Raw genomic sequence first — 5,000 nt, 5'->3', positions numbered from 1 at the left:
GTGCGAGGAATCGGCCACAACCTTCCTCGCTCGCCTCATGCTCCTTGTCGTGTGCAGGTCCTCGAGGGTTGGTAGATTGCAGGCAATTACCTTCTCAGCAGTGTGCATGATACGCTGCAGTCTGCTCTTGTCCTTGGCAGTGGCAGCAGCGTACCAGACGGTTATGGAGGAGGTGAGGATGGATTCAATGATCGCTGTATAGAATTGCACCATCATTGTCTTTGGCAGGTTGCATTTCTTCAGCTGCCGTCGAAAGTACATCCTCTGTTGAGCTCTCTTGGCGAGGGAGCTGATGTTCAGTTCCCACTTGAGGTCCCGGCAGAGAATAGTGCCCAGGAAGCGGAAGGACTCCACAATTTTGACTGCGGAGTCTAACAGGGTGATGGCGGTGAGTGGGGCTGTATTCTTCCTGAAGTCCACAACCATCTCAACTGTCCTTAGAGCATTTAGCTCTAAGTTGTTCTGGCTACACCAGGTCACCAGGTTGTCAGCTTCCCACCTATAGTCAGACTCATCCCCACCAGAGATCAGCCCAATGAGGGTGGTGTCGTCCGACAAACTTCAAGAGTTTGACGGACAGATGATTGGAGGCGCAGCTGTTGGTATACAGGGAGAAGAGCAGTGGGCAAAGGACGCAGCCCTGAGGAGTTCCCGTGCTGATGGACCTGGAGTCAGAGACTTCTGTTCCCGGCTTAACGCACTGCTTCCTGTCAGAGAGGAAGTCTGTGATCCACCTGCAGGTGGAGTAGGGCACGTTCAGCTGGAAGAGCTTGTCCTGAAGCAGGGCAGGGATGATGGTGTTGAAGGCAGAGCTGAAGTCCACAAACAGGATCCTGGCGTAGGATGCTGGGGCGTCCACATGCTGTAGGGTGAAGTGGAGGGCCATGTTAACTGCGTCGTCCACAGACCTGTTGGCTCTGTAGGCAAACTGAAGGGGGTCCAGGAGAGGGTCTGTGATGGCTTTGAGGTGTGCCAGGAGCAGGCGCTCAAAAGACTTCATTACCACAGATGTAAGGGCGACCGGTCTGTAATCATTTAGTCCTGTTGGCCTTAGCTTTTTGGGCACAGCGATGATGGTGGAGGACTTGAGACAGGCTGGTACATGGCATGTCTCCAGGGAGGTGTTAAAGATGTTGGTGAACACCGGAGACAGCTGGTCAGCGCAGTGCCTGAGGGTGGCTGGAGAGACAGAGTCCGGCCCGGCTGCTTTGCGTGGATTCTGCCTCTTGAAAAGCCCATTAACTTCTCCCTCCTGAAAGGAGAGAGTCGTTTCTGTAGTATGGGTGGGGGATGGGGCCTCTTGGGTGGGAAGGGGTGGTTCAGGACAGTCCAATTGTCTTTCAAATCTACGGTAGAACTCGTTCAGGTCGTTGGCTAGGCGGGAGTCGTTAGTGGTGTGGGGCGCTCTGGGTTTGTAGTTGGTGATGTGCCTGAGCCCTTTGGCAGACAGAAGCAGCGTCGTTAGTAGAGAACTGGTGTTTTAGTGTCTCTGAGTACAGTCGTTTAGCCTCTCTCACCGCTTTGCTAAACCTGTTCTTCGACTCCTTGAATCTGTCTCTATCCCCACTCCTAAACGCTTCCTCCTTCTCCAACCTCAACCTTTTGAGCTTTGCTGAGAACCAGGGCTTGTTGTTGTTAAAGTTCACCCTGGTACGTGTTGGGATACAGCAGTCCTCACAGAAGCTGATGTACACAGCCTCTGTGAGTTCATCCAGACTATTGGTAGCAGTCGTGAACATATCCCAGTCAGTACAGTCTAAGCACGCCCGCAAATCTTCCACAGCCTCACTGGTCCACTGTTTAGATGTCCTCACAGCAGGTTTACAGAGTTTTAGTTGCTGCCTGTATGCACGAATCAGGTGGACCAAGGGAGTTCTGTGCGAGCCGAACAGCCCCGTGACCCACAAGAGAAACATCCCCGCCAAATTCGAGCGTTTGACGGGGTCTATCCGTGAAAAAATATTCACGTTTTTGAGTGCACATGCATTTCTGCTGCAAATGCCTCTGGAAGTTTCATGCCGTTCGTATGCCAATTGTGGCAACACGAAAATGACCCGTTTTCCCATTCCGAGGGATTTCTGTGCGACCCTAACAGCCCCGTGAGCCACAAGAGACACATCCCCGCCAATTTCTAGCGTTTCACGGGGTCTATCCGTGAAAAATATAGACGTTTTTGAGTGCACATGCATTTCTGCTGCAGATGCCTCTGGAAGTTTCATGCCGTTCGTACGCAATGTGGCAACACGAAAATGACCCCTTTTCCCATTCCGAGGGATTTCTGTGCGACCCTAACTAACAGCGCCCGTGAGCCACAAGAGAGACATCCCCGCCAATTTATAGCGTTTCACGGGGTCTATCCGTGAAAAATATAGACGTTTTTGAGTGCACATGCATTCCTGCTGCAAATGCCTCTGGAAGTTTCATGCCGTTCCTATGCAATGTGGCCACACAAAAATGACCCGTTTTCCCATTCCGAGGCATTTCTGTGCGACCCTAACAGCCCCGTGAGCCACAAGAGAGACATCCCCGCCAACTTCTAGCGTTTGACGGGGTCTATGCGTGAAAAATATTAAAATTTTTGAGTGCACGTGCCTTTCTGCTGCAAATGCCTCTGGAAGTTTCATGGCGTTCCTATGCAATGTGGCAACACGAAAATGACCCCTTTTCCCATTCCGAGGGAGTTCTGTGCCACCCTAACAGCCCCGTGAGCCACAAGAGACACATCCCCGCCAATTTCTAGCGTTTCACGGGGTCTATCCGTGAAACATATAGAAGTTTTTGAGTGCACATGCATTCCTGCTGCAAATGCCTCTGGAAGTTTCATGCGGTTCGTACGCAATGTGGCAACACGAAAATGACCCGTTTTCCCATTCCCAGGGATTTCTGTGCGACCCGAACAGCCCCGTGAGCCACAAGAGACACATCCCCGCCAATTTCTAGCGTTTCACGGGGTCTATCCGTGAAAAATATCAATTTTTTTTTGACTGCACATGCATTTCTGCTGCAAATGCCTCTGGAAGTTGCATGCGGTTCGCATGCAATGTGGCGACACGAAAATGACCCGTTTTCCCATTCCGAGGGATTTCTGTGCCACCCTAACAGCCCCGTGAGCCACAAGAGAGACATCCCCGCCAATTTCTAGCGTATCACGGGGTCTATCCGTGAGAAATATTCACTTTTTTGAGTGCACATGCATTCCTGCTGCAAATGCCTCTGGAAGTTTCATGCGGTTCGTATGCAATGTGGCGACACGAAAATGACCCGTTTTCCCATTCCGAGGGATTTCTGTGCCACCCTAACAGCCCCGTGAGCCACAAGAGAGACATCCCCGCCCACTTCTAGCGTTTCACGGGGTCTCTCCGTGAAAAATATCACATTTTTTGAGTGCACATGCATTCCTGCTGCAAATGCCTCTGGAAGTTTCATGCGGTTCGCATGCAATGTGGCGACACGAAAATGACCCGTTTTTTCCCATTCCGAGGGATTTCTGTGCCACCCTAACAGCCCCGTGAGCCACAAGAGACACATCCCCGCCAATTTCTAGCGTTTCACGGGGTCTATCCGTGAAAAATATTCAATTTTTTGACTGCACATGCATTTCTGCTGCAAATGCCTCTGGAAGTTTCATGCGGTTCGCATGCAATGTGGCGACACGAAAATGACCCGTTTTCCCATTCCGAGGGATTTCTGTGCCACCCTAACAGCCCCGTGAGCCACAAGAGAGACATCGCCGCCAATTTCTAGCGTTTCACGGGGTCTATCCGTGAAAAATATTCACTTTTTTGACTGCACATGCATTCCTGCTGCAAATGCCTCTGGAAGTTTCATGCCGTTCGCATGCAATGTGGCAACACGAAAATGACCCGTTTTCCCATTCCGAGGGATTTCTGTGCCACCCTAACAGCCCCGTGAGCCACAAGAGACACATCCCCGCCAATTTCTAGCGTTTCACGGGGTCTATCCGTAAAAATGTAGCACGCACCAAAACGAGAAAAGATTTCCATCGCACCTGCACTATTGTATGGACAATGGTAACCTCATGTGAGGACGAAGTGGTGTGCCGGCGGCAGGTTGTTTCCCACGATTTCCGTGAATGAGCGAGCATCTCGAGCTGTGTTACTCCGCCCGAGGAGCCTCTTCTCCTCCAGAGTGCGTTGGGAAGGCTGTCCCTTGGGTTGTAGCTGCAGGGTTTGCTTGCGCTGTTTCGGTATTGTGCCCTAGGAAGGGCTGCCAACTGCGCGTGAGAGTTAGGGTTGGTTTCAATTGCTTTTGCCGGTCCACAGAGTAGCGAGCATTGAAAGGCCGCTCTAGAGGTGTGCAGGCATGTGTGGTCCCCGCCCCTGCTCCTCCCCACCCCGACGTTGGGTGTGCGTGGTGCTTTACCGCTGCCTCAAATTGGCTGGCCTTGTGTGAAGCCCTGTGTTTTGTGAGCCTTCAGCGCCGTCGTCAGGTGTCCCCCGGAGTATACAGGACAAATTAAGGCCCTCCTTGTGGGGGTGTTTGTGTTCTGTGAAGTCCGTGCCCAAAGGGTGTGTGTTTTACATGGTCTGCGTGGGGGTCCTGTCCGTCCGATTTTGGACGCGTGTGGGGACTCTCCTCTGCCTTGGGTACATTCTTGCCTCAGGAGAGCGACTCCTGCCTGCCCTTGGGGAGGCTAGGGGCCCGCAAACGCTGCGTGTGAGCCGGGCGAGCCTTTGGGCTGGGCGCCTGGTCACCGTGGTGTGCTTTTGGCGAGTTGAAAGCCGCCAGCTACCTGGTTGATCCTGCCAGTAGCATATGCTTGTCTCAAAGATTAAGCCATGCATGTCTGCGTGCAAACGGATGTTACAGTGAAACTGCGAATGGCTCATTAAATCAGTTATGGTTCCTTTGATCGCTCGACCGTTGCTTGGATAACTGTGGTAATTCTAGAGCTAATACATGCTGACGAGCGCTGACCTCCGGGGATGCGTGCACTTATTAGACCAAAACCAATCCGGGCTTGCCCGGACGCTTTGGTG

General features: G+C 52.3%; 1 non-coding gene across 1 annotated transcript in view; it reads left to right on the top strand.

The window, feature by feature from the left end:
• The first annotated feature begins 4,750 nt into the window (after positions 1-4,750).
• LOC142918593 (18S ribosomal RNA) overlaps positions 4,751-5,000 on the top strand; it is a 1,824-nt gene continuing 1,574 nt past the window's right edge. Inside the window, exon 1 of the ribosomal RNA XR_012937767.1 lies at positions 4,751-5,000. This exon is cut by the window's right edge and continues 1,574 nt beyond it. This is a non-coding gene — a ribosomal RNA (18S ribosomal RNA).

Source organism: Petromyzon marinus, unplaced genomic scaffold, assembly GCF_048934315.1.
Source record: "Petromyzon marinus isolate PM22_M1 ecotype Great Lakes invasive population unplaced genomic scaffold, UKy_Petmar_22M1.pri1.0 PM_G_Scaffold_6, whole genome shotgun sequence".
NCBI lineage: Eukaryota > Metazoa > Chordata > Hyperoartia > Petromyzontiformes > Petromyzontidae > Petromyzon > Petromyzon marinus.
The sequence above is the reverse complement of the archived record's forward strand: the minus strand, read 5'-3'. Positions and strand labels throughout refer to the sequence as shown.